We start from the raw sequence: 16,072 nt of genomic DNA on the forward strand, positions 1-16,072 counted from the left end.
TAATTTTGTAATTAAATACATTATTATTAAAGATAAAAATTTTAAATTTATATTTAAAAATAAAATAAATAAAAATTATATATATATATATATAATATTTAAGCTAAAGTAATATTTTCTAAACTTTTTATTTAAGTTGTCAACTATATAACGTGGAACCCAAGTTAACTTTGATGATTTTAAAGGGCAATGTTGACCTGAACTTTTCACAATCATAATGGCCACTGTCAACCCCATTAAATATTTCTTTCAAAATGCATGTCAGGTTTACAAAAGTAAGCCATATGCAAAAACATGACATAATATGTTTTGATTTTTCGCTTTAATTAGTGTTCCCAAATTATTTTCATTTCATTGAGAATTGTCACTCCACATTGATGGATACTTTCGAATAAGATTTCACTGAACAATATTTGTTTTCTAAAATATATATGTGAGCATCCATTTATCTATCCTTAAATTCTAATGAATTAAGATTATGATTTATTTTAAATTCAATTAAAGATAAATATACTTGTACTTATACATTTTAGAGACAAATTAATTCAATTTAATTTAGGAATTTTTTTTATTTTATTTACGTACCGTGATGAGATATGATGAATTATACCCTTTTACTTATTCTTTAGAAAACGATGCATTTTCTATTTAATTGTTTGACTTTGTTTTCCCTACTTTAAAGTTATGGAGCTGACTTTTTTCCCCTTTTTTATAAACTGTTGACTTTCATTGTTGAATTACCTTCTTGTATTTAGACTTTGAAATTGAGATTCTTTTTCAGTTTTATGAAAATTATTTGACTAAAGCTCCTCCGCCTACCTGGGCTAACGTAAGTAATAGTATATATTTTTATATATTTTTAACCTATTTTTAGTTATTAATTAAAATTTATTAAAAATATAAAAATATTTAATTTTATTTTAATTTAATAATTTTCACTCATATTTTTATAAATTTTAATTAATAATTAAAAGTGTAGTATATTAAAAAGTGTGTAAAAAGATTTTTATCCTTTTTATAAGATATGTTTAACTAAATTTCGTAGGCTAATAAAAATAGTTCAAGTTAATTGAGTTTCTTATTTTTTTTTAAAAAGCATATTCATATCAATTTTACTCGTATTTAAATATTAAATTTAACTGTATTTTTAATATTTATCTTTAGTTTAAATTTAGGTTTTTATTAATTTTATTTATTAAAAATAAATAAAAAATATGTGATCAATATTTCATAAAATTATAAAAAATCTTATAAAATATTTATTAAAAGTTTTTAAAAATTGCCTTGTAAGAAGAATTAAAATGACTATGTTGTTAGCATTCCTTGTACATATATTTCTACACACTGAAAGCAGACACATCACATTAGAATCCACATCTTTCACAGTTTTGGTAGGAACTGCAGCTTGTAGTATAAATTTATTAGAGCAAATTTGACAAAAAGTGATTTTCACTTTTAAGTCAAAAAAATTCGCTTAACCGAATTTGATATAAAAAAAGTGATTTTCGCTTAAGCTAAAATTGTAAAAAATTTTAAAACTCAATCTTCTTCCTCTCTAAACTATAAAAAATTTAAAAATAACTACCTAATTATCAAAGACCCTTGCATATATCATCTTACCAAATATTCTAAATATATTGTCTATTGCTACTTGTGCTAAGTATTAATAAGGTAGAACCATTTGGAATTGAGTTAAATTGTTGAGAATGATGACTTTGAGAAAATTGATTGAAAAATAGTTGCAATATTATATGTTCTGAAACCCTTGAGTTTTTATGGTATGACCATAACATAATCTTGCACAAAGAATTCTCAAATTTTCTGTAATTTAGAGAGGAAGAAGATGAAGTTTTAAATTTTTTCGCAATTTTGTCTTAAGCAAAAATTACTTATTCACTAATTCGCTTTAGCTAATTTTTTTTAACTTCAGTAAAAATTACTTTTTTTGTCAAATTTGTTTAAGAAAACTTATACTTCAAGCTGCAGTTCCCACTTAAATTGCAGAGGATCCAAATCCATCATGAAGCCTTCCTTTTTGTGAAATATAGTTCTATATTAGAAGTGTTAATAATTATTTAGTTCATTACTTTTTTCCTTTAGATTTAAATTTGATTCAATAATTCTATTATTTCTTTCTAATTTCAAATATTTTAAATTTACCAAAACACATCCTAAAAGATAATATTATCATAGTATTAACATAGTTTAATTATTAGTCACTAGTACAAAAATAACTTTTTATAACCAAATTTTACACCAATTAAGAAAGAACCGATGTAAAAAAAATGCAATAATATTTTAAAATTTATATAAATTTAATTACACTTGTCTCCCATAATCAATGTAAAAAGTACTTATTATATCGATTGTTACATTGGTTATAAGAGAATCGATATAAAAAATGAGACAATATTTTTTAAAATTTTTGGAGCATAGATTAATTTTATCATACAACTAATAGAAAATGTTTTCTACAAGCAATGTAAGAAATGATGTTTTTTTTTTTGTTGGGAGACATCAATTGTATTATACAACCAATGCAGAAAAGTTATTATCAATGCCCTTTAACACTTTCGAACAATTAAGTTTTGTCACGTCTAGTACACAAAGCACTTCAAGGTTTCCATTTCTCTCTTGTCTAAGACATAGAATCTTCATCACAACTTTGTCTTCTTGTCAATCTTGTTTAAAACTCGTCATTGGTGTATAAATCACTATTTGTTTTTTATATTTTCACAACATTTTATTTCTATGCTTGTTTAAAACATGAGAATGTCACTGATACAAGCAAAATGTTCCTTTAATTTTGAAGATCTTGGCGTCGTTTTTCACTTTTGGAATACAAATCTCTCTACTATATATATATATATATATATATATATATATATATTCAAGTATTTTTTATTTTGAAATTAAATATTTCAAAGGCACTTCAAATTCCTTCCCTGATTACCTTACCTGTGAATTCTTACAAGACAGGTGACATGCCTAAAAAGGCCACAGCCCCTTGACAGGGTGGAGGAACTTCAAAAGGAAGAGTTAGGTTAGCCCTGACTCTTAATAAAGCAAAATCAAAGTCTGTCTCTGCAGACTCCCAATCAGATTCTTCGAGGTCATCCACTCCAGCTGGGTCATCAACCCAAAAAGCTATCCAAATTGTTGAGTCATTTACCCAACAATCTGGAATTCCTAAAAATGAATCAACTAACAAGGTCGATTCTTCCTAATCCAAAATATCCAAACAAACAAAGGCAGATTATGTTTTACCTAATAGTACATTTTTAGCTATCTAACAAGGAAGTCTGAGTAGTCTACCTAAAAAATCCTGGGCAGATATTGCCTCTGAAGATGAAATAAAGTTAGACTTAACAAGCCTAAATACTATTGTCCAATCTTTAACCCAAATAGTTAACCTCCCTAGAGAAACCAGTAAAGTTGTTTCTCTCCAAAAGGATAAACAGATTCAAACCTCTAAAAAACCCCAAAATCCATCACATTATATTGCTAAGGGAAAGTTTTTCTCAGTATTACAAATGAAGCTTGAATTTTAGGACAAAAATCCTTACAAAGCTATTTCTAAAGCCTTCCCTCCTGATTTTCATTTCAGACCATATGCTTTGAATAAAACCAGACAATTTTATGAATTTATCTTAGTGGATTCAGATTCTGTTTCCATTAAACATTACAATGATAAAAAAGATCATTCAATCATCACACATTCAACCATCCAAATTCTCAAAGTGTTAAGTCCAAGGAACTTTGGGAAAAATTTAAACTCTTACAAAAAATTTTCCCAACACTTTGACCCAGTAGTATATAATTATTGGGATTATATTGATGCTTGAACCAGAATTTTTTGGTTTCAAAATAAGCTTAATCGACACTCTTGGTTAATCTACTTCAAAAAGAATACAAATTATGATTTTTCAAATTAGTTCTTGTAATGGTGGGACTTCTTTGGACCAATAGAAGAGATTTTTCCTACTCCAGTAAAAGAAGGATATACTCAATTCAACAAAAGATATTCACAGGAATCAAGAATACCTGTAGATCTTAAATAATTTTGTCTTTGCTCTAGCCTGAGTATTCTCATGACAATACAGATACAGCAAAACAGAAAAAGAAGTTCTCGCCATCCTTCACATGTATTCCTTTGTGAAATAGTGGAATTAATTTAAGGCAGACCATGCTGGACCTTTAGAAGTCAATGAGTTTTTTTGGAGCTAATCTCAAATTGTTAAAATTTGCTGATCCAACAACATTCCAATTTCTAAATCAGAAATAAAAAATTGCAGCCTTACTATCAGGATGTGATTCAAAAGAGAAGCTAAAAGACAATCTTAAAGATGTTCTTCTTCTCCTTCAAAATCAAGATGAAGCTGAATCTTCTACAAAGAAAGATTCTCAATGCAAAATTGCTGAAGACTTTTATTAGAATGAGGACGATTGCCTTGGAATAGATATTCAAGATCTGTAACTGGTACTGTATCTAATAGTTCTTGTTAACAACCAAAACTGTAGAAAAAATAGTATTTTAATTTTCTATACAAGGAGTCCTTGACCATGTTGTGAGGCATCCTTTCATTTAGTCATTCAAGAGAGTTTTAGAGGGAGAAGCTCCGAGTGAAACAATCCCTTGTAAGCTTTTCTTTCAGTTTTAATAAAATCTTGTTTATTTATAATTTTCTCTTCTCCTTCTTAGCTGGTTCTGTTCGGATTACCATCGTCCAACTTTCTTCTCTTCCCCCTCTACTAGATCTGTGCCAGTTCTACTGTCATTCTAGTTTCTGATGTTTTAAATTTCTGCATTTATATTTTTTGTATTTTATTTTAGTAGTCCTGCTACTGCTACTACCTAAACCCTAAACTCTAAACAAATTCAAAGATGTTTTTGAAACCAAACAAAAACCAAAAGAACTTTTTATAGCAAATAAATTTGACATAACTAATATTTTTAAAAGATTAAAAAATAATTCTAATATAAAATCAACCACTATACAAGATCTTCAGATTGAGATTAACAATCTTAAAAAGGAGATTCGAGAGATTAAAGAACAACAATGAATTCATCAAGTTATTCTTTCGTAACTTGAAGATGATGAATCTGAAGTTGCAGAAGAACAACTTTTAAAAAAGATTCTAAGAAAATTGATTCAGAAAACCCACAAGAGATTTTTATGAATTTGATCAACAAGGTCAGAATTCAAAAATTCTATATTAACATCATAATTATTATTTATGATTTTGTTCTTGATACTTTAGCTCTTTTTGATACAGGTGCTGATTCAAACTACATTTTAGAAGGATTAATTTCTACTAAGTATTTTGAAAAAACTTCTGAAAAACTCAACACTACAAGTGGTTCAAAGCTTAAGATTAATTACAAATTATTTAAAGCTATTATTGAAAATCAAGGTTTTAAGGTAGAAACAAACTTTCTCCTCATTAAAAATTTGAAAAATGAAGTTATTTTGGGAGTACCCTTTATTAAAGTTTTTTCCCCACTTTAAATTTCAAAAGATGGAATTTTGACTTATCATTTAGGTAAGCAAATAACATTTAAATTTTCTAGCAAACTTTTTACTAGAAATATTAATTTTATTCAAAACAAAATTAATCAAATTAATTTTCTGAAATAAGAAGTTTCTTTTGCTAATATTGATAATCAGTTGAAGAACTCATCACTTCATAAAAGAATTCAATTTCTGTTAGAATTTATTCAATCTTCCATTTGTTCTGACTTTCCTAATGCTTTCTGGAATAGAAAGAAGCATATTATTAGTCTTCCTTATGAGACATATTTTAAAGAAAGTCAAATTCCTATTAAGGCAAGACCTATTCAAATGAATGAGGAACTTCTTCAATATTGTCAAAAAGAGATTAAAGATCTCTTAGACAAAAATCTCATCAGAAAAAGTAAAAGTCCATGGTCTTGTTCTGCGTTCTATTATAATAAACAAGCAGAATTAGAAAGAGAAACTCACAGGTTAGTAATTAACTACAAACCTCTCAATCAGGCTCTCCAGTAGATTAGGTATCCTATTCTTAACAAAAAAGATCTTCTTAATAGACTCAATTCTGCTAAGATCTTCTCAAAGATTGATATGAAATCTGAATTTTGACAAATCTAAATCTGTGAAGAAGATAGGTACAAGACCGATCTTGTTCTTTTGTTAGAACATTGATTTCTAGAGTTTCATCACTATCAGAGGAAGAAATTTAGTCATCATGTTGAATTTGATTGGCATCCTCACTTGATTCTTTTACAAAATTATCCTCAGAAGATTCAATGAGAAGATTATTAATTTGATCTTCTATAGAAGGATCAAGGTTGAAATTACTAATTTTCTTTTTGAGCCTAGAATATTTACTAATATGGCCGGGTTTACCACAGTTGTAACAAGTTACACTTGTCCTGAGTTTTCTAGGAACATTTTTGGAGATGACATCTTCTCTAGTTTTCTTAGAAGGTTTTCTATTATACTTCTTTTTGTAAGGTTTCTTATTGGCTTCTACAACTTCCTTCTTAAGAGTTTGTGTTTTCTTTTTGGTTGAACAAGGGGGTAGACCGAATTGTTCACAGAAAGACAGATCATTCTCTTCTAGATCCCAAATCTTTAGATCTGAAATACCTAGATCTGTAACCCATGATCCTTCTCATATAAACCTACAAGGTTTAGATACCTCTTCTAGAATCCTTAGAACTGTTTATCAAACTTCTGATAAGGAAAATGAAAATCAAAGTATTCAATCTCCAACCTATTCCTTCCTTAATGAGTCTTATGATATTGTCTCATAAGTTTATTATAGATAAGGAAACCCTAAGGAAAGATTTCTATTTTGAGGATTGGAAACCTCAGAGAGAATGATTTTTCTAGAATTACGAGGGTAGTAATAGATCAGACATCCAAGAGAAATTTTATAAATTTCTTGAAAAAGTTGAGCAAAACATTCCTTTCTTTGATTGGCTTCATGCTTATACCATTCAAAATAATTTGGATTATCCTTGGTAGGAAGATATTATTAAGTGTTTAGCATTTCTGCATGTTATTTTCTACAGTCTTGATAATGTAATCAGAACTGTTTCTTTTATTTTGTTCTTCAGGAACATATAATGTATCCTGAGAGATTTCTGGAATGGTCTGGAGCTGCTTGTCATTATTAACAATGACTTTTCCCTTATCATTGATTTTAATTGCAAAGAGGATCGTTTCTCTATCAATTTCAGTGAGATAATTATCCCACCATCCTTTGAGTTGGCCAAAAAATCCTACAACTAAGATATGGACAATGGTATCTTCAGCATAATCATGATTAGTATAATAGCCCATGGCCATAACAGGCATGTGTTGCAGAGTAGAGATAATGTTATACTCTGACTTACCATCTATGTTCTAAACATAAATGTCAATTGAATTAAATCTTTGGATATTATGATCATGACCTTCTTCTAAAACTAGATCAGGAGTAGTAGCTCTAGTATAATAGAGTTTAGAAGAAGTTTTCTAGTTCTTACTATTTGTATGTACTGGATTGATATTTAAGACTGAATCTATTTCAGAAAATTGTTATGAATCAGCTTTGGAAATGACATTGACAGCCGATTGTCTGCTGAAAGCATCAATCCTAGAGGAGAAAGAGTTTCTCTTATCAAAGGTTATTTCGACTTTCCCAGAATTATCCTGAGAAATATCTTGAATTTGATGAGCAGGTCTAGGGATACATGGCGTAGCCTTGTCCATAACCCATTTCTCAGGGAGAGTAACTTCATCCAATTTGATGATTTTAGGAAGAGAGACATTAGCCTTTGTCATATCAGTGATAAACAAAGTAGTCTCACCTTTCTGGGGTTTGAGAATATATATATATATATATATATATATATGTTAATTTTTTTTGTAACCTTTACTGCTACACACAATATATTTGATGAAAAGGTTAAATACAATTAAACATCCTTGAAGACTTTAAACATTTTTTTTTAATGTAACTTTTTATGCATTATGTTTTCAATCTTAAAAGCAAGACATCTAGAAGTTTATTTAGGATTCAAGTTCATATAAAAAATGTGCAATAGTAGTAGTAATAGATGTTACCCATTTAAACTATTAGCTAGTTATTTGGACCATAAGTCCACCAACCTATAGAAATAAATAATATGTGTTGTAGAATTTTGTAATTTGAAAGAAAGAAAGAGAGAGAGAGTGGTGGCAGTGGGAGACATTAATAAGAAAGTTTAGAAAGGCACACCTAGAAGCATTTTGAAATAAACAATTGGTGTGACCTTTAATTAACAAAATCAAGATTCAAGCATAGGGAACCCTAATTTTGAAACACTGCGCGCTTCAATCACTACGCCAGAAATGAGTTTTTGGAGTGCTAACTTAGATAGCGGTTAGTAAAAACTGCTTTGTAATTATATATTTAGAGAGTGGTTCTCTATTAATCGCTCTCAGATATATACTATTGAGAGCGGTTCTTTGTTAACTGCTCTCAAAACTATACTTTTAAGAGCGATTGTCTATTAACCGTTCTCTAAAGTTATTAAAGTTGTTTATAAATGAAACACGTTTGACACATATCTTCTTTTTAGCTAACAAAGTTGATCTCTTTTACTGTAAGTTTTGTTCGTCTTTTCTGCTCTCTTATGTTATCTTCATCTTTTTCTGTTAGCCTACTCTCTTCGTCTTCTCTCGCTAATAAATTAGATTTTTTCACATATGTAAGTACCTCTTCATTCTCTGTTTTCCTGCTCTCTTCATCTTCTCTGCGCTAACAATTAGTTTTTTTTCATATCTGTAGGTACCTCTTCATTCTTTATTAGCCTGCTCTCTTCATATTTTCTACGCTAACAAATTGATTTTTTTTCACATCAGTAGGTACTTCTTCATTCTCTCTTTCTTTCTTCTTCTCTTTGTTAACGGTGAATCATCCATTTTCTCTTTCTTTCTTTTTTCTCTCTATTAAAGTTAAAAATCATCCTACTAATTTATTTTTTTTTTTTTCTGTTTGGTTCATGTAGATGTGGACTGTTTGGTTAACACCAAACATATAAACTCAAAATTCAATTTTGATTTGTGATAAAAATGAAGAAAACTCACAAAGAAATCAATTCCAAAATTTGATTTAAACATAATAATAAATCAATTTTCCTTTGCAGCAGAAAACTCAAAAAGAAACAAATTTCAAATTTCAGATTCGTGCTCTACATTTATACTTTGGAGAGCGGTTCCACGTAGAACTACTATCTAATCTTACACCTATACTTTGAAGAGCAGTTCTGCGTGGAATCGCTCTCCAATCTTAACTTTTAAGAGTAATTGTTTAATCACTCTCTTAAATATAACACATCAGATAGCGCAAGATTTTAGAGCAGTTCTAAACGCTCTCTAATTTAAAACGGAACTGCTCTTAGATCTTTATTCTAGTATAGTAAATCTTACTTTTTTTATTTTTTTTAAAAAATAAAATGCTGATGTGGATTTGTGAGGTGAAAATTTAAAGGTGAGGCAGAGGAGAAAGATTGGGGGTGACGTGGCAAACTGTGAGTCACGTCGTCATTTAACTAAGTGAGGTTTTAGGTACAAAATTGAAAAAAAAATTAGTTAGGCATTAAAATGAAAAAAAATTAATAGGTAGTAATTTGAAATAAGCCATGTTTAGAGGTAGTTAAAATATATTTAAGCGGATAACAAGAGTATAATACAAAATAATAGTTTTATGAGAAATGTTGAGTTTATGCACTTCTCTAGTTCAAAAGATAAATATTAAGTAATAACATTCCTTTCTTATTTTAGAGTTATTGAAGAGATTAAGGAGGTTAACTACACTAAATTTAGAGCTTTTGTTTTCAAATGTAATAGGGTTAATAGTAATGGTATTTAAATTGATGAATTAAGATTTATATTAGTCAACTTTAGCAAATTGAGTTATAAAGATAAATCATTTATCATAGCAACTCAAGCAAAGTAAGTGTCATTGATTCTGCTAATAACAGTTGGTTGATAATCCTTTAAGGGAAATCAATGTCTAGTAATGATAAACTTCAAGAGTCATATCTTCACCTTTCTTAGAATCCTTCTTTTTCATCAAATATCGCTACTTTAAATGATAAAAATGAAGTAGATGATGTATATGTCACACGACATGATCATGAAGGAGGGACATAAAAAAATAACTAAAAATGACATATTACAAGTTAATTGTTTATATTGTCTTATATTGTTAAGAAAATTACATTGATATTTTTTATGTATATGAATTGCTTTTCTAACATTTTCTTTTTTATCTATATAAATATGGCTAATTCATCTTTATATAAAAAAAGGTAGACGTGTCACACAACAAAGATATTTAACTTAGTCATATTGTTGAGCAGAGAATCTTGATTTAGGACTAAATCAGTGCATTTCAAGAGTTATATTGCACTTCCTGATCGTAGCAAGATTGATATTCTAACAATGATTGGGATGAAGTAGAGATGTGTGTGAAGGATTAAATTTGACATATATCATTCCACCAAATATTCCAAATGTATTACTTAGTGTGTTACTTGTGCTAAGCATTGGTGAGATGTAACAATTTAGAATTGAATTAAATTGTTGAGAATAATGATAAAGATTATAGAGATGATGACTTTGAGAAATTGGTTGAGAAACAATTGCAGTATTATATTATTTGAGACCTTTGGTCTTTGTGGTATAACAATTCCTACTTGACGAGCCTTTTCTTCAAAAGATATAATGGAACCATAAGTATTAAGAAACTTTTGATTGACATACTTATGGTTTCTATTACTCTTCATTTTCTAATGAACTTCTTAAAAAATAAAGTCATTTGTACATACATGATAGTAATAAATATACCTACAAAGCGCAATAATGATCTTACACAAATGTTTCTCAAATTTTTCGTAATTTAAAGATGAAAAAGATGAAGTTCTAAAATATTTCATAATTTTATCTTAAGCGAAATTTTTTCTAAAGTGAAAATTATTTTTTTACTAAATTCGCTTAAGCAAATTTAGTCATAAAAGTTGCAGTTCCTACCAAAATTACAGAGGAGTCATATCCAAAATATAGTAGTAATAATGGCTACCACTACTAATGGTAATGGTTGTTTGATATTAGGAACCGATATAGTAATAATAACAATAATGATAAACTATAATAACAATGGAAACAACAAGAATAACAGGATGGAAGATAACAATGATAGTACATCAGTGTTTTAAGAGAGATAAGAGAAATTGAATTTTTATTTATATAACTAAAAATTAAAATCAATTTTTTTGCTCTATAAATATTTTTAACAATAATAAGGATTTTTTAATAAATTTACTAGTATTAATTTTGTTTCTAATATAGGTAACTATTTAGAATTTTATATTTTTAATGGTATAGTAAAAAAGAAGTATTTTTATTCTATTATAAAAGAAAATTCAAAATAGGTTTTGTAAGTGAAATAAACTCTTAATAAAGCTGAAAGATTAGGTTTGTCTTCTTTTATTATCTTTTCATCACCTTACTATATATGCAAAATATGTTGATTCCTTTTTTTTTTTTATTATTATTATTTATATTAAGTTGGATGTTATTTTTAAAGATTTTTTTTCCCTAATCGTGATTTACATTTTATTGATTGGGATATTGTTATTAAATTTAAGCCTTAACTTGAGGAAATCTCGTGATATAAATAATACTTTGATTGACAAATTAATTAAACAATTGTTATATTACAAGAATAAATTTTAGGTTTAAATTATCGTCAACAAATATAATACTTATGATAGAATTTTATGTTTGAAATTTTTTGTAATGCACTGTTATGCACCTTTAAAATGACTTTATCATTTTATTTTCTTCCTCTTGCAACAAAATATATAACTAAAAATCAAAATCATTTCTTTTAATGAGAAAAAAGTGTTTAAAGACTAAATTAAAAATTAATTCAACATTAATTTTGTTAAACATATCTTATTTTAAAATTTATATTTAAAATTTACAAACTGAAAATTTACAACTAAACTTTAGTTTAAAAATTAAGCAAATTAAGCTTTAAAACTGAAATAAAATTATAACTCTATTCTTATTAAATATATTTTATTTTAAAATTTACGTTAGAAAAATTGAAAAACTCATCTCCCCGGAATGGCCTTCACAACTTACTGCAAATATATGTTCTCATTTTAATTTTAGTTATAATTTACAATATGAAGTTTAAATATGTTACATCACAAATATATGATGATATCAATTAGCCATGCAACCCGGCTTGTTTGAAAGCTACATTCTCAACCGACACCTAAAAATTTATGAAAGTCAACCCCATTATTTCGAGTTCAGCTTAGCTTTCTCGTTACTACTTGTTATTTTATTTGATGATTATAAAATATGTATCTAAATATTATATAATTTGTCACATGTCATTATTCAAATAATGGAAATCATTTTTACTTGTTTTAATATTTTAATTATATATGTCACTTTCAAATCAGAATGAGATATATTTAAATCAACTTTCTTACTAAACCAGCTATGATTATTAATAATTCTATAAATTATTTTTAATTCAATAAATATCTCATCACTTAAATCATTCCACGTAAATTTTATCCCTTTTATTTTTAATAATTTGATTGAAACTAAAAATAAGTCCTTTTAAATCCGTATACAGACTTTACTGCTATATATGTAATACCTATCAGTTTTCAAGAACTTGCAAACTGCAAATAGTAGAAAAAGCTTGACATATCAGAAGAAATGAAAAATATAATTCTCGATCTGTTAAGTTTAAATGATTTAAAAACAAAATTCTCATTCAGTATTTTACATAAAATATCATTTACAAATAGTTTGTAATTAATTAGGTTTGCTTTTGTTGCTGTACATGCATTGTAGAAATAGATGTAACTATATAGAAGAAATCAATTATTTATTTATACAAAGGGAAAAAATAACAGTTTCATAAACAATAACGTAGAATAAATAAACACTTACACATCTATACATTATAAAAATAATCATTATTTAATTACCAATGACTTGTTGTTTGGTTAACATTTGTCAGTGTGGATTGTTTTATAACAAAGAATTGAACTCTTACAATAATTTGGATTTGCATTAGCAATTAATTATCAATGATATATATTAAATTTTTATATTAAAATTATTTATTAGTAAAATAGAACATAGATATGGGTTTTACAACTATCTTTGTGTGTTAATGTACACTAACCCTCATGTCACACTTTTCCTTTTGTTATTTTTTTTTCCTTTTCTTTTTGAAATCAGATTCTTTCGTACGTAGTTTTACACTCTGGTTAAAATGACTTCGGGATGAATGTTTACAAAGTTTACATTTAGTACTCCCACAAATTAAAAAAAAGGGTGAAAGTATTGCTTCAATACAATTTATGGGATAAAATTTGTCATTTAAAATAAAAGAATCTGCTTGGGGATTCTTCGCAAACACTTGGTGTGTAATCTATGAAGCTCTAGCATGAGTCTGAAATTTCACAATAATTTTGTAGCATATAAATAATATATTTACAAACAACTCTGATCGTTGAAACAATGGTGAAGACGAAGATCGAAATTTGTACAATGGTTGTCACCATTTGCTGGCATCACCCATGACGGTGGCGCTAGCTTGTTTCCTTTTCAACACCCCCACGTGTCGCCGATACCACCTTTGTCATCATAACATGGCGTCTGAGAGTAAAACAAATAATAATTAGTATTATTATTAAAATTGAAACAGAAGCATCAATTGGGAGCCTAAAAATTGTTTATCCCGCTAGTGTATGGTGTAACATTTTTAAATCTTCAAAGTAGTATTGAATTTCCCTTCAAAATAAAAATTTATCTTGATTTTTTTTTTCATTTTTACCCTATCCACCAAATATACTTCTCTTTTTTTCACATTTTGTATTCTCTAAAAATTTATACTCTCAATTTACCAAAACCTTTGCATCCTGCTGAGCATCTGTAATCCACAAAACAACAAAGAAAGTTGGTTGAAAAGAGGCACGTTTTGAATGTTAATCCACTTAGTTTTTCGTTTAAGTTATATTGGGGAAAACTTTTAGATAAATACTTATAAAAATATACATTAACTAGTTTTTTATTAGTTAAATTTATGTATCTCCAATTTTAAAGAAATTAAGCGAGAAAATTTTTTAAAACATTAAAGAACATAAATTTATTTCTAATTTATAAAAATAATTTGATTTATTTTGTTTTCATTTTTTTACCATAAATATTTATCGATAAATTTATTTAAACTTCTATACTTTGTTTTGCCGTGTAGCTAATTATACTTCACATTTTCCTTTTGTGCTTTATTATGGATTTTGATTTTCATAGATGGGTAAGAATTATTTTCTTTTTAATCCCTCCCACTAATTTTATGTCCTCCTAAATGAAATCGTGACCTAAAATATTTCAAATGACGCATTGATCCTTGTCTGCAAGGTAATGCTATGGGGTCTCTTAGAGCATTTATTCAAGAGCAACTTGTGAACTTTTTCAATAAATGATCCTTTAATTTTAATACGACTATGATAAGATATGATTGGTCAGCATCACATATATAAGCTCTAATTTTGATAAGTTCCTTAACACATATTATATCAGCATACTATGCATGTAGGTTTAGTATAATAAATACTCCTTAATGCAGACAAACCGACTTCTTAGTAATGAAAGCAACATATTTAAGTTCAATTAGCTGCATCTACACCAACAATTTAATATTTATTTCTTTATTTCAAATATGAAATATACCATTACCCTTGTTCTTTGAGAGCACCAAACTTCTTCGTCACTGTGACAAATATTATATAGTAAAGGTTTGAGTTTCGTAAAAGTAATTATCTTTCTTCATCTTTAATTTTTTCTTTTTTTCATTTTTCTAGTGCAAAGGCAAAGTGATCCATATTCACTATAAAAGAAATTCATATACTAAATAAAAAAAAATAGACATTAGCATTATTTCCATTCTTAGAAAGTTTATAAAATTGAAGTTAACTGATTATGTGAACATTGTGATTTTATATAGTATAATGCATTATATATACCAATAATTACATTAATTTATTATATTAATAAAAATATTTATTAGTATAATATATCATATGTATTAATGTAGACCCTAATATCTATATTAATAATTTAATTTTATTTGACAAACATTATAACAACAAAGGCAAATTAAACTATATACGAAATCCTTGCTAGCTATGCGGCATATTTCCAGATCCAATACCTAGATCTTTTAGAAACGTTAAATTATAACCCTAACTAGTTATCTACTGCCTAATATTTCCTTTATTCGATAAAAGAACACTTTATTCTATCCCTAAGATTAAGTTATCCTTTTCTGAAAGTAACTAGCACTCAAGCTCTATACATGTCTGAGCACAAAGCCTCACATGGGAATTTCACCTTATAACTCCTCACCTTGAGTATCAACTTACTCAAGTATTAGAATCCTTAAAAGCATACCTCTTTCTTTTACGATTCAAGAATCTATAACACTTCCTTTCTCTTTTGCGGTTAAATTTTAATTACAAATTAAGATCTTAACCTTTAAAAATTACTTTATTTAATATTAGGTAAAAGATAAAAGTTACTCATAGAATTTACTTGTCATCCATTGCAAACTCAAAACCGTGCAATGAATTGCCAACTGTAGGAGATCCAATTCCTATCATACCCGAATGCTCACATCTAGCTAGCTTAATTCGTCCATAGATGCATCTAAAAAAGTTATAGGCTTAATTGTATTCTTGATCCACTTAAATTTATGTATTATTTTATTTTTTTAAACTTTTAGAACTAATTAAATTCCTTTATTTTCAAAACTAAGTAAATTTTAGATCAATTTTTCACTTTAAGTCTTCAAGTAATTATTTTTATCAAATTACTTATGAATTTGAAATATAAAATAATTTTGCAGTTTAGAAAAAATAAATTTAGTGGAAACTTTATAAAATTCTTCAAATTTTATATAAGTTATGAAATTAGAGTTTGAAGGAGAGGAATTTTATTTTATTTTGGGTGTAATTTTT

The sequence above is a fragment of the Abrus precatorius genome, unplaced genomic scaffold (assembly GCF_003935025.1).
Source record: "Abrus precatorius isolate BTA unplaced genomic scaffold, Abrus_2018 Scaffold3, whole genome shotgun sequence".
Classification (NCBI taxonomy): Eukaryota; Viridiplantae; Streptophyta; class Magnoliopsida; order Fabales; family Fabaceae; genus Abrus; species Abrus precatorius.